Source organism: Schistocerca cancellata, chromosome 3 (assembly GCF_023864275.1).
Source record: "Schistocerca cancellata isolate TAMUIC-IGC-003103 chromosome 3, iqSchCanc2.1, whole genome shotgun sequence".
Taxonomy (NCBI): domain Eukaryota; kingdom Metazoa; phylum Arthropoda; class Insecta; order Orthoptera; family Acrididae; genus Schistocerca; species Schistocerca cancellata.
The window spans coordinates 282,686,407-282,705,782 of NC_064628.1; the positions used below are offsets into that span (position 1 = coordinate 282,686,407).

At 46.4% G+C, this 19,376-nt stretch overlaps 1 non-coding gene across 1 annotated transcript; it reads left to right on the top strand.

Moving 5' to 3' along the window:
• Positions 1 to 12,252: 12,252 nt before the first annotated feature.
• Positions 12,253 to 12,327, top strand: Trnas-cga (transfer RNA serine (anticodon CGA)). Its single transcript has one exon. It is a non-coding gene; the product is annotated as a tRNA-Ser (tRNA).
• Positions 12,328 to 19,376: the final 7,049 nt, after the last annotated feature.

Here is a 19,376-nt window from a genome sequence, read left to right on the forward strand (position 1 = left end):
GCTAAGGGGTCCGATTTGTGGTATGTAGTACAGCGCTATGTAACGTAACTATGTCGATGCGTAAGAAACAGTATGCTGTAATTGAGGGTTCGAATTCGAAGAGTTCGTCCCCACGCGGTGCGTCCTTTCCTTAAGCATGAAAATATGAGAATACACACGGCCGCTGCGACATGTGCAACAATCTGATGCCGTGGTTTCACCATTGTCGATCATTCACCATACCGTTCCGACTTTGCCCTATCCGATTTTCATCTCTTTCTTTAACCTAAACAACACCTTCGAGGTCTTCTCTTTCATAGAGGTGAAGCGGTGCAAGCAAAGGCGAGGTTCTGGCTTCGTCAATAAACAGTCTGTAGTGACGCTATCAGCAAATTGATCTCTCGTTTAGAGAAATGTGTTCAACCAGGGGACTGTGTTGAGAAATAAACATGTAGACGTGAAGAATAAAGATGTAGGACGTAAATAACGTTTGTTTTACTTAAAAAGTCTTTAAGAGTTTTGACGTAAGATGTTCAGAGGCATTACTTTCCTGACGTCTTTATACATTATGCTAGCTGTAAGTCCTATACTGTGTGTTAGTATACGAGAGCAAATTCAAGTGTCTTTGGACACGTCTGTATTTTACGTAAAAAGTATTCTCAAGAAGCTATATTTCCAGAGTTGTTCTCCGTACACCCCAACACTTAGACTATTAGAATTAAACATCCCAGTTAACATTAACTAGGACTGTGTTGACATCAATCAAAGAAAAATTTACTACTAAAAAATGAACATGTCGTAATTGTGGCATAGATAAGACAAAAGACAGAAGAAACTCACAGTTCTCTGTCAGTCCCTTCATGGACAACGGTTTCTTGCGTCAACCATGGGTAGAGTTCACTTACATACAGCCATTTCTTTATGCAACAGCAACAGAGCTCGTATGGCAGTTGATGTAGTAACTAAATGCTAATATTAATTACCCCAAACATTCACAGTAGTTTCTTAAAGGTAGCTGATTGTTCGATTGTTAGTTAAAACTTGACTGACAGGGTGACAATATAACAAATGTAGAAACACAATAAGAAATAACGAATAAAATTTATTAAGAGTTGCAATATAGTACTTACGTTTAGTACAGTTGGATGTAATACAATGATATTTACGTGACTTCACTGTCTGTGACAGTGTCACTGCAGTGGTAGCAGGGTTGCAGACACTGTGTCGGTGTTCCCAGTTCTCTGTAAATAGCGACTGCTAAATCGGAAGCTAGCTTTTTTCGTACTGCACTGAGCTGGCTGTCAGCTCTGAACTCAACTGTCTAACTGCTGGTTTTGAACTGTGTGTCTTGGAGTGTAGTGTTTTGAGGTCTGTCGGAAGAAGAATTTCCATATTCACTAGTGCAAGGTGGAATTAATATGGTCTGTCGTTGACAGTGGTCCCTAGATCAGCTGTCCGCATCAGTGTACATACACAACGCGCAGGAGGTAGGAGGGTGCAAGCAGGAAGATGTCCACGTTTATGAGTGCCATCTGGAGGCTGCTACATGGAACCGAGGGCACCAGGGGAGTGGTTGTATCTGTGTGGTGGCGACCTCTCACAGTATTGGTTATTTACCTCTTGCTCGGTACACAACACCTCTCCCCTGGGGAGAGAGATAAAGTGTTGAAGCCGACTCGCTTCATTATCTTCCTGCTTCCCCACTTGTCAGCATGTGTACATATGTTACTCCCCTCTCATTTATCTGGGGCTCCATGGGTAAGCCAAGAAAACCGTGATGAAAGTTTGGCCAGTCAAGTGTTCGCTACCTAAAAGTCCATAGACTGGTCTGAAGTGGGAGGCGTCTTGTCTGCTTCCACTGGTTTGTTCAGGCTGGATGCATCTGAGGCTTCATGCTGGAGGCACTGGCAGGGATGGTTGCTGGCTCAATCGGAAGGTCCCTCACATGGAGGTTGTATATACAAGTAGGTCTGACTCAGTAGGAGAAAAAAGCCTGTTAGTTCTGCCTACATGCATGCGAGAGTAGTGTGGCCTGATTTGAGTTTTATGGCACATTATGATTCCATGTGAACACTGAATCTCAAACATAACAATGCCGAACTGCCATATACATTTCTTTTTCCCAAAGTCTTACACTAGAATGAAAACCTGATCATTTAGTTGGGAAAAAATTGTATCGAGTGTTGTCGAGGCTTGGCAAGTGGATGCAGGAGTGGCTTTAAAATTGACGTTAAAGTTCAATGCACATGTCCGTGGAGTTTGTCAGTTGGTGATTGTCCATCGTGTGGAGTGGTTGTGTACCGCGGTAGAAAGGTCATTAAAACATTGTCTTTATTGTATTGTTGTACCGAGATCGTCATGTGCTCCTTGAAAGAGCGTATGAATCTTTCAGAGAGTCTCTTGCCCTCGGAATGAAATTGTGGAATCCGGAAGTAATTTCACAAATTGTTTAAATCCCTGAGAAGAAAATTGTCTGCTGGTACCAGCAGCAATAAATTTCGGCATTCCTTCAATACAGAAAGAATTTGACAAAGCCTGAACAGATCTTGTGCGGGATATCGATAACATTTGGATCTTAAATGGAAATTTGGAGGAACCGTCGATGAGGACGAACTAGCAGCTTCTGAGAAACTGCCTGCAATATCAGTATGCAGACGTGAGCAAGTTTCTCATGCTGTGGCCACGTAGAATATTGTAGAGACGGAGCTGACTGGTATTTTTGACATAAGCACCATCATTTCTATGTCTTTGTGAATATTTTTCCAGTAGCATTGGTCTTTGGCTAATCGTTTGGCACGAGCTATTACGATTAGACGTTATGGATTTGATTTTATTAAAAACGGGACATTGAGGCACAAGTTGGGCAATTAAATTAGAATTTTTGTGTAATTGTTTTACCGTGAATCGATAAAAGGAATGCGCCCTTTGCAAAATATCGGCACCGCATTCTGCTTCAGCGTAACGAGTGCTTTATATCTTTTGATGCTCTCTGTTGCTTCGGAAAAATATCATCAAATTTTTGCAACAGATTATTCAAGTTTCCAGACGGGACGTCAGTTTGAAGCAGATTCGCTCCCTCATCGATGGTGAAGTCGGAAGCAATGAAGAAATTCGGTTCAAATAAATTCGTTGCTTTATTTAAATTTACACGTACAAATTCACATGTGTCGTAAATTGTTTACCCTTGAAAACTGATCTTTCACTGGAATCTCCAGGTTGCTGTAACTCCAACTGTGACCTTTTGCATTGCTAATTTTGATCACGCCTGGAGCTTAACGATTGAAATGTCAGTTTCATTTTCTTAAGTCGAAGAATTACATTGAACACCTTTTTATGGTGAGCAAAGATGGCATTCGCTTGACGTTTCGTCTGTGAAAGTTTTTGCATTTTCATATGTACATTATAAACAATAACTGACTTTCACTATTAAGCATTGTCATATACTTGAGATTCTGCTGGTTTTGTCTCTTGTGGTTCATTTTGCACACGTTATCCGTATGTCCAGCCTTTGTACAGTAATCGTCTCATTTGTGGTTTGCACCACACCGTGAACAATATTCTTATTCCGGATTATTTAAACTTGTTTTCTGACTGTAGCGTGCACGGCGTGTGTTTTCCGAGTCTGGCTCTGCAGGCTGCTTTGCCGTGCCAGCTCATCATCATCGTCATCATTTAATGATGATGATGATGATGGTGGTGGTGATGATGATGATGAGCCGGCACGGCCGTGCATGCTATTTACAAATAATGGATAGTGAGCATAGTCACACTATACTGTTTCAGCAGGTACGTGCATTTCTTTATATGCGCAAATCATAGACAAACAATCTTGGAAAGACGGGTCTGTTAGACAAAGCAATTCCTTCTTTAATTAGTCAGCGGAGTCCATGACACGCATGTTTGCAGATAAGTGATTCTGCAAAAGATTTCTTACGATGATCACTTTCACAATAAAATTTACGTTCCCGAATCACACTCTGTAATTAAGTAATCCACTCTTCATAGCTGCGATCTGACTTCTCAAAATATTTCTTTAAGATCAGGGTAAGAGGGAGCCACTAGTTCACAAGTAGGCTACAATTTCTGAAGAATTTTAAATACAGTTAGGCCTGCATATGCTAATAAAAATGATTGTCATTCTACACCATCAGTTATCTGATGCTTGAGATAATGCTGTTCCAGACGCTGGATAAGGTTGTTACACGTCTCAACTTTTCGTTCGAATACCGCATAGAACGTGGCGGCAGGTTTAATGACAGAGGTTTTTATTGCTGGTCCTCCTTCTTGCTTTCTTCAAGTTAGGCCAAGTGCGTCACTATGAGCTCCTCGGCTGCTGACAGCTGCAGCAGTAAATGTAGTACCGGCTGCAGGAGGAATTCCGGTTGGCTCATATATGAAATACACTCCTGGAAATGGAAAAAAGAACACATTGACACCGGTGTGTCAGACCCACCATACTTGCTCCGGACACTGCGAGAGGGCTGTACAAGCAATGATCACACGCACGGCACAGCGGACACACCAGGAACCGCGGTGCTGGCCGTCGAATGGCGCTAGCTGCGCAGCATTTGTGCACCACCGCCGTCAGTGTCAGCCAGTTTGCCGTGGCATACGGAGCTCCATCGCAGTCTTTAACACTGGTAGCATGCCGCGACAGCGTGGACGTGAACCGTATGTGCAGTTGACGGACTTTGAGCGAGGGCGTATAGTGGGCATGCGGGAGGCCGGGTGGACATACCGCCGAATTGCTCAACACGTGGGGCGTGAGGTCTCCACAGTACATGGATGTTGTCGCCAGTGGTCGGCGGAAGGTGCACGTACCCGTCGACCTGGGACCGGACCGCAGCGACGCACGGATGCACGCCAAGACCGTAGGATCCTACGCAGTGCCGTAGGGGACCGCACCGCCACTTCCCAGCAAATTAGGGACACTGTTGCTCCTGGGGTATCGGCGAGGACCATTCGCAACCGTCTCCATGAAGCTGGGCTACGGTCCCGCACACCGTTAGGCCGTCTTCCGCTCACGCCCCAACATCGTGCAGCCCGCCTCCAGTGGTGTCGCGACAGGCGTGAATGGAGGGACGAATGGAGACGTGTCGTCTTCAGCGATGAGAGTCGCTTCTGCCTTGGTGCCAATGATGGTCGTATGCGTGTTTGGCGCCGTGCAGGTGAGCGCCACAATCAGGACTGCATACGACCGAGGCACACAGGGCCAACACCCGGCATCATGGTGTGGGGAGCGATCTCCTACACTGGCCGTACACCACTGGTGATCGTCGAGGGGACACTGAATAGTGCACGGTACATCCAAACCGTCATCGAACCCATCGTTCTACCATTCCTAGACCGGCAAGGGAACTTGCTGTTCCAACAGGACAATGCACGTCCGCATGTATCCCGTGCCACCCAACGTGCTCTAGAAGGTGTAAGTCAACTACCCTGGCCAGCAAGATCTCCGGATCTGTCCCCCATTGAGCATGTTTGGGACTGGATGAAGCGTCGTCTCACGCAGTCTGCACGTCCAGCACGAACGCTGGTCCAACTGAGGCGCCAGGTGGAAATGGCATGGCAAGCCGTTCCACAGGACTACATCCAGCATCTCTACGATCGTCTCCATGGGAGAATAGCAGCCTGCATTGCTGCGAAAGGTGGATATACACTGTACTAGTGCCGACATTGTGCATGCTCTGTTGCCTGTGTCTATGTGCCTGTGGTTCTGTCAGTGTGATCATGTGATGTATCTGACCCCAGGAATGTGTCAATAAAGTTTCCCCTTCCTGGGACAATGAATTCTGTGTGTTCTTATTTCAATTTCCAGGAGTGTATATGCTCAAGGTGGTTAACACAACTCATAAAAATATTCATGAAACGGAGACGGATTAGCAGTTCAAGAAAGTAATAATCATAAAATGAAGCCTCGCACTGTTGCCACAAAATCAACACATCTCCTACTGGGAAGCGAGTTTATTTTGGACAAGTTATTTACCACATTCAGATAGAAATAGCCAGCACGAAGAATTGATATTGGATAAATAAAAACAAATACATCCATTTCAGTGACATAAATACGACCAATTCAGCCAACGGAATATAGGAAAAGGTGCAAAGTATGTCTCTGGCGTATTTGCCAGAGTACGAAAACGACCGTTGGAATTCTAAGGAAAGTAGATTCACTTAGGGACTCTACAATCTCTTGAGAGCAATCGACCGATGATTTGATACAGGTAACAAAGGGTCGGTGCTGCGCGTTTACCAGCTCGTTGGCTTTGGAATGTTTCGCTGCAACGCCCCTTCATTCCGTGTCTCGACCCGTTCGACAACGCCGAACAGTAGTCTAACCAGCCACTAATTGCTTATTGCTACTTCTAAAGATCGGAGACGAGTAAAGGCGTTACTGAGGTCGAGTGCTGAAAGCAAGAAGTGTTCACGACGTGGAAGGAACACTTGATACTATGAAACGTGCCCTTGGGAAAGTCACCGAAACGACAGTGACCGCATGTTTGTCTTTTTTCTATTAACTTGCGCTTCGCTGTGCCAAGTCATGCCCTAAGCAGTTCTCAGTAACGTACCAATCCGTCAAAAACTGACAAGAATATTATTTTGAATTAAATAGCAGTAGTAAGGTCCAGCAATCATCTATTATTGAAGTTCTATTTAATAAATGATAATATCTATTCCTGAGAATTTTGGTACTCAGATACTATAGAACGTATAGATTGTGTTAGTAGCTCCCCTCGTCCTTCCGCAGGTGGAAATATACCTAATTTCTCAGATTAAAGTTTGGTAGTTAAGTAGTTAATAATAACTGCAACTACACAATGTACCGGCAAATCACAGTTTTGTATCGAAAATCGTCTGATACACCCTAGTCTTTGGTCCGAACGTGATTTCTAACACACTCCCCACTAGGAACTTAATTATTGTCTTCTGCACTTCTATAAGGTCACCGATGCTGCTGCCATATGCCAACTCACGCCGATCTTCGTTTGCATGCTACAATTGGTAACCCCCTAACAACGTGGGAGAACATTGTGCTCTCTACTTACCATGTATTACTTAATAACGAAACAACTGCATCGTCTCATGGTAGTTTTCCAACAGAACAGGTATTTAGAGAATTCATCGAGCACTGCAGCCAAGGCGGGTCCTGTCTTTGTAATACCACGAAAAGACGATGGCACTATCACAGACATTTTGACGTACTTTAGAGGAAATTCGTCAAGAATCGGATCTTTTTCGTCCCTGGAAATGGGTCTCTCTTTCACTGGCGAAGCTAAAGAACTTGCTCGGACTGGTCAAGAACGATCACTGCCGAACCAGTCAAGGATGATCTCTGTCACTGGTAACAAACTGCACACGAAATTCCAACTCAGTGTCGAATAACGTATACTGGGCAGATGTATCACTTTAGTGCAAGACAACTCTCGCGAGAATTATCGTGACACACACGCCTTGCCTAACAGGATAACTGCAGTGGCAGTGTACTCTATTAGTACGTATTATCGCATGATTACACACACAAAATTTTACCCTCAACTTTCTCCTTCAGTAATTGCATTAAAGAATCTGCGTATACGCCTGAAAATCCCTTCGCCAAGGAATTCGGAATTGCGACACAGTACAGCTTGGAGCTCAGAGCTTCCTACACTGAAGAGTCAAAGAAACCCGTACACGTTCCTAATATCGTGTAGGGTCCCCGCGAGCACGCAGTAATGCCGCAGAATGGACTCGTCTGAAATAGTGCTGGAGTGAACTGACACCATGAATGCTACAGAGCTGTCCATAAATCCCTAAGAGTACGAGGGGTGGAGATCTCTTCCGAACAGTACGTTTCAACGCATCCCAGATATGCTAAATTATGTTCATGTCTGGGGAGCTTGGTGGCCATCGGAAGTGCTTAAGATCAGAAGAGTGTTCCTGTTCCTGGAGCCACTATGTAGCAATTCTGAATGTGAGGTGGGTCGCGTTGTCCTTCTGAAATTGCCCAAGTCCATCGGAATGCACAATGAACATGAATGGATGCAGGCGATCAGACTAGATGCTTACATACGTGTCATCTATCAGAGAGTCGTTTCGTTCGCTTGTGCCTTTGCCCGCAGTTAAGCAAGGTCGGCATGGTTAATCGGATTTGGCAATGTTAGTGGAAGGGGTGGCTGGATGTACTCCAACTGTCTGTAACGAGTGTAATCCATGGAATAGTACGAAAGTGTTCAAATGTCTGCGAGCCGTGTAACTGAGGCGGGATGTGGGGACCAGCCCGGTATTCACCTAGGGGGATGTGGAAAACCGCCTACAATCCACATCCAGGCCGCCGTCGTAAATCGGCCAGGCGGATTCGATGCGGGTCCGGCGCACCTACCCGAGTCCAGGAAGCAGCGCATTAGCGCTCTCGGCTAACCTGGCGGGTCATTTATCAGAGAGTCGTATCTAGACGTCTTGGGGCCCTATATCACTTCAGTTGCACGCGCCGCACACCATTACAAAGCCGCCACCAGCTTCAACAGTCCCCTGCTGACAGGCAGGATCCATGGATTCATGACGTTGTCTCCATACCTGTACACGTCCATCCGCTCGCTACAATTTGAAACGAGACTCGTCCGACCACGCAACACGTTTCCAGTCATCAACAGCCAAAGTCGGCGCTGACGAGCTCGTGGAGTCATCAAGGGTACACGAGCGAGCCTTCGACTCCTAAAGCCTACATCGATGATGTTTCGTTGAATGGTTCTCACGCTGATACCTGGTAATGGCCCAGCATTGAAATCTGCAGCAATTTGCGGAAGGTTTGCACTTCTGTCACGTTGAACGATTCTCTTCAGTCGTCGTTGGCCCCGTTCTTGCAGGATCTTTTTCCTGGCCGCAGCGATGTCGGGAGATTTTATGTTTTACCAGATTCCCGATATTTACGGTACACTCGTGAAATCTCCACTTCATCGCTACCTCGGAGATGTTTTGTCCCATCGCTCGTGCACCGACCGTAACACCACGCTCAAACTCACTAAAATCTTGATAACCTGCCATTGTATGAGCAGTAACCGATGTAACAACTGCGCCAGAAACATTTTGTATTATGAAGGCGTTGCCGACCGCAGCACCGTATTATGCCTGTTTACATATATCCGTATTTGAATACGCATGTCTATACCAGTTTCTTTGGTGCTTCAGTGTTTAATCATATATCGAACACAAGTTTTTGGCACGAAGACAATGTAACAGTGGAGAGTCCATGTAACAGCCCAACATTTTTGGTCTGCCAGCCATAGAAATGCCAAGCGGCAGCAAATGTGACTTGGGTTCTGTGCGGAAGGCTTCACATCGATTCCAAATTGGGAGCCTCAGTACGCCAAACTCACAGTGTGGAAAGTGCTCAGTTCCAGGCGTCGTGTCCGCCGTAAGTCCGCCTTGGCCACCATCACCGGTGGTTCAAACTTGTCAGCAGTCAGCAGCAACTACCAGCTCAAGTTCCCGAGCAGTTACACGAAACAAAAATTATGAAAATTAAACAATGCTATCCATGCAGACCTGAGGACCTCGTTTTCACTGGAGTAATGCTGAGGTGAAGTTTAAGATTCAGTTAGTTATTCGAACTACCCTGCTAATCTTAAACATTCTTCTGTCGCGTTTCAAAAGCTCCCCTTCTTGTCTTGTAGAAGATCACACTCGACGCATAACACCTTCCGAAAATACTTCTTAACATACAAACTTTCTTTTAAGCGATTGGACACTGACTTAAATTCCGTGCTGACAAGTGAAAATTTGTGCTGAACCGGGACACGCACTCACATTTGCCGCTTTGCTCGAGCGGTCGTTTTAAATGCTTTTTAACCAATTCTCAGAGCTTCCAGTCGGGTCAAGTGGTTCTAAATCTACGAGTTTTCGTCCGAGTACTCTTCGGGCATTGTGCGGTTGTGACTGATTTTTTTTTTTTCCTACACCGTCCCCATACAGCCGGTTACCTTCTGTAACGTCACTGGCGCTAGCTCCAGCACCATATAACGTACTGTTTTCGTCGAGCGCCAGTCACGCCCGCTTCAGCCTTCCAATGACCGGGTCCCAAGCCGTGCTTAGCTGCAAGACCGCCGTCTTTATTGAGGATGTAGTCACAAGTTTTTATCTCACTTTTATTATGCTATCCCAGAAACTGTTAATCCGTGTGGTAACAGATGTCTCTTCGAATGCAAAACAATGTCCGTTTTCTAGAGCATGCTCTGCAACCGTTGATTTCTCCGGGTACCAAAGGTGCAGACATCTCCGGTGATTAACACAGCGCTGTTCGATAGTACGCACGGTCTTTTCGACATAAAACTGTCCACACCCAAACAGTATTTTATATACTCCTGGCGTTATGAGGCCAACGACGTCTTTTACAGGCTCATGAGTTGTCGAATTTTTGTTGGAGCGCTGAAGAACAAATGTATTTTATGCGTCTTTAGGAGATGGCTAACATTTTCTGTTACTGAGACACAGAAGGCAAAAACGCAGGATTCTTAGAATCTTCCTCGGGGTCCTTCTGCTTACGTGTTTTCGGAAAGATGGCTTGTGACATCTGGCGGTTGTTTTAGCCGTTTTCCTTGCATATTTTACGAAAACGGATCAGTTGCTTCAGCAGTTTTTCAGTGAGTGAGACGGCTTCCGCTAGACGCACCAGGGTCCTCAAAACAGAACGTTTCTGCGACGGATGGTGATAGCTGTTAGCGTGCAGGTATCAATCCGTGTGGGTGGGTTTCCGTCAAACAGTATGTCTGAGACATCCGTTTGCTTTACGGCTTCAAGGAAAGGCAAGACACCATCTTTCTCTTCCTCCAAAGTCATTTTGAAAGGATAGGATAGGATATTTTGAAATGGGCGCAAGAGAGCAATGTCTTCAGCTCCGGCGCAAGAACAGTTTGTGACGAGTGTCGGTGAAATGCACCATACAAGAGTGTAAAACAGCACAGAAAATAAAGGTAACAAAAGTTGGAAAAGTATGTGCATATCCACACAGAAACACGGGACGCCAATAATAAAACATTAACTAAACAGGAAGAAAGTGGTATAAGGAGTTAAAAGAAAATAGCAGATGGACTTGGCTGACTGTCGGCAAGAATAAAAAAGGAATGAGCGAGCCACACTGCAACACACTAAAACCTCCAGCCTAAAGGCTTAGGCCAGAATCCAGACACATCAAAATCATTTAGTCACACTCGTCTCATCATCAGGTAAAACAGAGGACAGATCCCCACTGATATTTGTGTCTACCCTTGCATCACGGTATAAAACACACTTTGTTAAAATATGTCGTACACAGATTTTCACGCCACAGGCCACACAAAATGGAGGATCCTCTTGCCGTAGTAAAAAACCGTGTATAAGAGGGCAGCGCCCAATTCTAAGACGTGTGAGGATAACTTCACCCACCTGAACTACATGCAGGAGGAACGCCACGGCTGGATAGTTGACTTCACCAACCGCAGCTTATTGTCCGTTACCGCCAGCCATTCGTCATCCCACAATTGCATGAACTTCCTATGTAGTGCAGAAACGACAGCCTGAATGGAAATAGGACACTGTGCCACACTCTACAGGCCATATTGGCAGCACGATCGGCCTGTTCATTTCCCCGTTCCCTACATGCCCTGACACCCAGCAGAATCACACGTGTTTTCCCTGCCGTTGGAGCAAGTATAGTTGGTCATATATCAGCTTGGCCAACGTCTCTGCTGGGTACACATACTGTAACGATTGTAAGGCTATAAGGCAATCGGAGCAGATGAGAAACCGTTTGTCCTGAATACGTCACATCTGCACCATTGCCTTCGGGATCAGGTGGAGCTCCGCTGAAGGAAAGGTACGGAACGGTATATTCATCACAAAGACGAATCCTGGTCAAGGAACACGATAGCCAAGGGAATTCCCTTGCTTGGAGCTGCCAGTGTGTGACGCATATCTAAAATATGAAAAAACACAGTCTGAAATGTAAACATGGTGTATTATGGAATGAGATTTTCACTCTGCAGCGGAGTGTGCGCTGATATGAAACTTCGTGGTAGATTAAAACTGTGTGCCGGACCGAGACTCGAACTCGGGACCTTTGCCTTTCGCGGGCAAGTGCTCTACCAACTGAGCTACCCAAGCACGACTCACGCCCCGTCCTCACAGCTTTACTTCTGCCAGTACCTCGTCTCCTACCTTCCAAACTTTACAGAAGTTTCGCAGGAGAGCTTCTGTAAAGTTTGGAAGGTAGGAGACGAGGTACTGGCAGAAGTAAAGCTGTGAGGACGGGGCGTGAGTCGTGCTTGGGTAGCTCAGTTGGTAGAGCACTTGCCCGCGAAAGGCAAAGGTCCCGAGTTCGAGTCTCGGTCCGGCGCACAGTTTTAATCTACCAGGAAGTTTCATGGTGTATTATGTTTCTTAAAATTGGTCGAGTATATATAATACGTCTGGACTTCGGAGGAACCAAGATGGAAATCTGCTCCAATAACCATATAAGACATTAAGACCGGCCACAACCATCTCTTAAAGGCAATCCTTGAACGAATTCCATACGGCCCCATTGCCCGTTGCCGGTTTCGATAAAGCTTTTCCATTAAACACTGAGCAACGATATGGTATGCAGGTGTGTATAGTGGGGTCAGTGTTTTACCCTCATGCTCATAAATTAAGGATAATGCTGATATTTGGTGAAACAATACTCTGGTGGGCGGTTTGCGGGTTTAAATCACCTCGGGGTATGACCATGTGGTGCATTTGATCTGCGGTCGTCGCACGGTGGCGGTGGCAGCAGTCCACATACACAGAGGTGTGTTGGTGCACGTCAGAGTACGGTGCAGCGAGTAAGGGGGTAGAATACTGGGGCGACTGGAGGCTGGTCAAACACAGCAGGTCGTAGCACAGGCACTCCGTGTCCCACAAAGTGTGATCTCAAGATTATGGCAATGATTCCAGCAGACAGGAAACATGACCAGGCGCTACAGTACGGGATGTCCACAGTGTACAACACCACAACAAGACCGACATCTCACCATCAGTGCCCACAGACGGGCACGGAGTACTGCGGGTTGCCGTGCTCGAGACCTTACCGCAGCCACTGGAACAGTTGTCTCCAGACACACAGTCTACAGACGTCTGAACAGACATGGTTTATTTACCCGGAGACCTGTAAGGTGCATTCCACTGACCCTTGGCCACAGAAGAGCCCTTAAAGCCTGGTGTCAAGAACGCAGTACATTGTCATTGGAACAAGGGCCCAGGTTATGATCACGGACGAGTCCAGGTAGTCTGAACAGAGATTCTCGCCGGGTTTTCACCTGGCGTGAACCAGGAATCAGATACCCACCGTTTAATGTCCTTGAAAGGGACCTGTATGGAGGTCGTGATTTCATAGTCTGGGGTGGGATTATGATTGATGCACGTACACCCCTGCGTGTCGTTGACAGAGGAACTGTAACAGGTCTGGTGTATCGGGACGTCATTTTGCACCAGTATGTCCGCCTTTCCAGAGGTGCAGTGTGTCCCACCTTCCCCCTGATGGATGATAACACACGGCCCCACCGAGCTGCCATCGTGGAGGAGTACCTTGAAACAAAAGATGTCAGGCGAATGGAGTGGCCTGCCTGTTCTTCAGAGCTAAACCCCATCGAGCACATCTGGGATACTCTCGGTCGAAGTATCGCTGCACGTCTTCATACCCCTACAACACTTAAGGAGCTCCGACAGGCACTGGTGCAAGAATGGGAGGCTACACCCGAGCAGCTGCTCGACTACCTGATCCTGAGTATGCCAATCCATTGTGCGGCCTGTGTACTTGTGATTCCATATTGATGTCGGGGTACATGCGCAGGAAACAGTGGAGTTTTGTAGCACATGTATTTCGGGAAGTTCTTCCTAACTTACCACCAATACCGTGGACTTACAGATCTGTGTCGTGTGTGTTCCCTATGTGCTCTGCTGTTAGCGCCAGTTTTGTGTAGTGCCACGTTGTGTGGCACCGCATTCTGCAGTTATCCTTAATTTATGAGCATGAGTCTATGTGCCAGGCGCACCGTAAGTAGCCGTCGCCGGATGTGAAGTGGCGGTTCACCAGCATATGCGCAGAGACTTTGTATGGGCCTTGTTCTGAATGTCCCAGTGGGCAACCGAATCCCTTCATGGTGCACCACGTCCAACATCTTTAAATAAAGCGGTCTCGTAGACCCATATATTGTGCACCCGTAATCTAGCCGAGATCGTAGAAATGCCATGTAAAACTATCGCAGAGAAGTCCTTTCTGTTTCCCATGTACTGTGGCTAAGACTTTTTAAAACACTTAGAGCCTTATGGGACCGTTTCTTCAGGTCATTAAGATGTGCCAACCATGTAAGTTTACTGTCAAATATATGGCCCAGAAACCTCACTGTGTCTTTAAAATTAAGAACAGTGTCCCTCATTCTCATCTCAGGAAAGTTTGGAACGAGAACGGTTAAAATGAACACGCACAGACTTGTCGGTTGAGAACTGTTCTACGCCAATTCATTCATACGTCGAAGAGCTAGTTGCAACTGACGTGTTGTCGTTGCAAGGCTTGAAGAAGAGCAGAACACTTGACAGGCCTTTTAAGTACTGCTATTAATAGCTACGGTAAAGACACATTGACGGACATCGTTCTCTTGCTGAAAGCGATGAGGCATGACGTCAGCGACTCGCTACAGAAAATACCGTTGCCAGAGAAAGGACCAAATAAAAATGAGAATCCATCCACAAAAACCCCACTCGTGAAGGCGCTCGACGACAAGATGCCTCCAAATAGTATCGTACGCCTCCTTAATGTCAAAAAATATACCTAGAAAGTGGTGCCGGCGCAGGAAAGCCTGTTGTGTAGCCTCCTCCAGGGGGGCTAGGTTATCAAAGGTAGAGCCATACCTCCTGAACTCACACTGAAAGTGACTAAGGAATTGCCTAGATTCTCAGATCCAGACAAGGTGGCGGTTGACTACCCACTCCAAGGTCTTTCCCACACAGCTAGTGAGGGCAACACTATGGTAACTACTCGAGCACGTATGGTCTTTTCCAGATCTTTCGGACCGCACGCCACGAGTCGGGAAAGTGACCTAACGCGCAAATGGCTTTAAAAACTGCGAGGAGGGTATCTTTGTTTCGCCTTGTGAGGTGCCACAGTCTACTGTAATGGATTCTGTCGCCACCAAGGGACGTGTCACGAGCCGCGGATAATGCATGATCCTGCTCCCACATGGAAAACTGCCAGTTGTAGTCTTCATTAGTGGCGGACTGGAAGTCCAAACTGCTTCTCTCAGCTACTGCTCTATAGCGCTGGAAGCTTGAATCATGACTGGTGGTTGCAGTAACTGTGACAAAATAACCCGCCATAGTCTAGGTAATGTCTCGCGGATTGGTTTGGACGCCATTCCTCATTACAGCAGCCATGGAATTTATCCCTCCTCTCCCAGAAATTGTCATGATGGCTTCCCATACAACAGTGTTCAGGAACTGTTGCCACGAACTCTTCTCGCTCTCTTGAGTCTGGCGGCATTTTATCCTCGCCACCCGAAATGCTGCCAGAATCTCTGAACTCGGCCAGCACTTGAACCTACACAGAGCAGGATGCCTAGTCCTGATTGCAGAGTGGCATACGTCACTCCATCAGCGGGCAGGCTGCCTCTTTAGTTGCCCCATTGACTGTGGAATGGATGCCTCAGCGGCGTGGTGGATCATTTTGGTAATATGATCCACCCGTTCCTCGACAGTGACACGATGTTCAAACTGGGCTAGCTGACTATAAAGTGCCCAGTCTGCTCTACTGAGCACCCATTCCGGCGTTTCCTTTCAGGTTCCACTCAATCTGGAAGGTGAATCCAGACTGGATTCCCATTAAGCTGTGTGAGCAAGGGCTTGAGAGCAAAGCGAGAGGTCAGTGGCAGAGAACGACCTGGCTGTATTGCAGAAGTGCATGCTCTGTCCTTTGTTTAGCAAATATGCACATGATGACACAAGAACTCTCTCAATAGCTAGGACAGGTAGTTGCAGAGCCTCAAAGCACGTTGTGCGTATTAAAGTCGCCACAGAGGATGAAGCGGTGGGAGAGCAGTGTAAGAAGATTGTTTAGAGCCTCTTCGTTGAGCGCATCACGTGGCGGCGGGTAAACGAAACATATTGTCAACGGATGACGCACCTGCACTGATATTGCAAATTTTTGTAAGTTCTTTGTAAGTGAGAGAGGTGAGGAGTGGTAGTTGGTACTGACGAAAATACCTCCTATAGCTCTCTCACTACTAAGTTCGTCCTTTTTGTGCAGTACATAACCTCGTAGTACAGGGGTGTAAGAGTGATTGAAATTAGTCTCCTGGAGACACAGATACAGTGGTCTATCCTGATATAGTAGACGAAATTCCTCCACATGCGTCCAGAAGTTTGGGAGCCATCGATCACAGGGGTAGCACCTTCATCCTGTCTCTCCCAGGGTGTTCAGACTGCCATAGGTGGAGTTCAGTTGTGGAGTGAAATGACTCCCCCACACATACCTCACACTCCACCAGCTCTGTCGAAGAGTCAGATGAAGCATCAGGTAGAATCATAGTCCTACAGTTTACTACTTGATTTTACCTACTGTTGCTGCTTTATAGTAGCTCTTCTCTGTTTTGAGGGCTTTGCTGGAGCTGGAGTAGGTGTGGTAATCGCTGTACTGGGTTTCTGAACAGCCTCATCTATTGGAGTTGCCTGGGACTCTACCACGTTGCCCACTGTATCTTTGTCTGCTGTTCTAGGGGGGAGGGAGGGGAGGGGGGGGAGGGCTGTCTTCGAAGTGTACTGACACATGATGCAGGTGTTAGTGTCGACACTCGCCATCTCCAGTTGTATACAAGCACCAGCTTTAGGATGAGGATTCTGAAGCATTGATGCAAAAGATTTAGTAAATTTGAGAGGCTGCATAGACTTGTAGATCTTTTTGGTCTCACCATAGGGGTTGCGCTTTGTTGTTTTTATTTTCTGTACTTTGTGCTCCTCTAGAAAGATTCTGCACTCCACACTCAACAAAGGGTGAGGCAGATGATGCATTTGGCAGGAGGCAAGTAACTAACTCCTTAATGAGCGCCCTTATTGCAATTACCACACATCACTTCTCTCTTAAATCCTAGGGTTGCATGAACTTGATGTTGGCATAGATATTGTTGGTGCAGTCCAAGAATTCTCCCAGCTTTTCTTACCCATGAGACCAGACAAAGAATGTGTCGTCGACGTAACGATAAAAGCAATTAGGCTTTGCAGAAGCAGTGTCCAGGACACGGTCTTCAAAGTACTTTGTAAATAATTTGGTCAATTTGGCTATGACTGGAGCTAACGGGCTCCCTGTTGTGACACCGCCTGTCTGATTAATGTATTCTCCATCATACAAAAAATAGGATAATATCAGAGAGTGCTTAAAATTAATACAGAAGTGTCGTCAAATAACTGGAAGAGCAGATGTGTAGAATTTTTGATGGTAACGTGCATGAATTATGATGCATCAAAGTTGATCGTCATATCTCCTTCTCCAAAACGAGGCATTTAATTCAACTGACAAGGTCTGTCATTTTCTTGGTGTGATGTACATGTGGAGTAAGAGATGGGCAAAATGTTTCACGAGTCTGTAAGTCGGCGATCCAATGCTGCTGATGATGGGCTGAAGAGATGTGTTCTTCTTGTGGACCTGTGGAAGGCCGTACAACAGAGGTGGTCGAGGCACCTGAGAGAAGACATTTTTAATGACATTCTCTTCCAGTGAAGACGTCTTGAGAAATTTCTACATCTTCCTCATTATTCTTGTTGTTGAGTCACTTGGTAATTTTTGATATGTCTCCTCCTCCAGCGTCAACCAGATCTGACTGCGGCATTGTCCTTGTGAGCTGGCAGAACTACAAGGAGAGGATCATTGCAAAGTTCATTAAGACCAACTCTTGCCACCTCCGAGGTTGGCAGCTTGGCTTTTGAACGAATTCAAATCTTAATTATCATGGTGACGCATTAAGCAGCTTCTCTAAGCTGTGCATTGACTACTCCAAGACCACCCTATGTGGCAGGAGCATAAGCCACTCCCTGCTCGAAGTTCGGAGACTGCAGCAAGTTGTTGTGGACATTTGTACATAGGCCTTGTAGTAGAGGAGCATAGGTAAGTTGTGCCATCCGTCGACTGTCACACGTAGTTATATCCCTCCCCCCCCCCCCAAAGATTCCACTTCGGTATAGGTCTCAGGAGGCCGTAGATAGTGACCATCGCCCCTGACTCAAGTTCACGCAGCTTCCTGCTGCAGCATTGTATCAGGCAACCCATTCCCGTGATCTTTGGACTTCCTATGGTGCATGCACTAAAAATACCACATGTAGGTGGCAGACGAAAGTGTGGTCGCTCAACGTAAGTCCCTACAGCTGTCACCACAGTGCACATAACACCAGCTGCATGGCAAGAGCATACGTAACAACTGACAGGGGGCAACCTTGGCTCAGAGCAGGCAATAGTGTTTGTGCCAGCTGGCCATTGATCTTAACATGTGAAGTCGCGCCATGCAGAAGGTGTAGGCGCCAGAACACATTAAGATGTTCTTGACGTACACTATCGAAAGTATGGTCAAATATCATCAACACCAAGGCCTCACGCACACAACATGTTTCTGCCAGTGCAATGACATCACGGTAAACATTAAGTTCTGTCTGGATGTTACTGTTACCACCAAAAAAAGTCTGGTCATTAGAGACAACTTGTGATAGGACACTCTGAATGCGGACAGCCAAAATCTTCATAAAGATCGCACCAAACTGTTTGGGAACCAATACAAGGATGCCATCGACAAAGACAGATGGCAATTGCACTGGAGTCGCCAATCCTTGGTACATCATAACCAATGGGTCATAATGAAATCATGGAATGCACAATAAAACTATGGAACGTATGATGAAACTCAATGGGAAATCTTCTGGGCCCAGTGATTCGTTGGCTGACACTTCATGGAGGGTGTCAGAGACGTCCCCCATTGTTATGGGGTCCATGAGGGTTGGCACTGCATCTCCATCTAGAGTCCGAGATAGCACGGGGAGGACTTCATACATCTCATGAGCATCAAAATATCAAGGTATCCTGCATTGTAGAACCACCTGTAATGATCCAAGAAGGCATTGGCGATATCCTCTTGGGCTGTCATCTATCGGCCATCTGACATATCCAGCACGAGGATCAATGTTGTCTGACATCTTCTACGTTCGCAGTTAATGTGTTGATTGACTATGCATGTGCTCAACTCTACCCTCAAGACAGCAACATGTTCACAAGGTGATCTTTGCTTGCAACTGTCAACCCCAAGTCCTGCCTATGGCGGCTGCGTGGACATCTTCTGTAGTAGCACAAAATGACATTCCATAGTGTTCTGTTGATAGCACATTGATTCTCGACAACA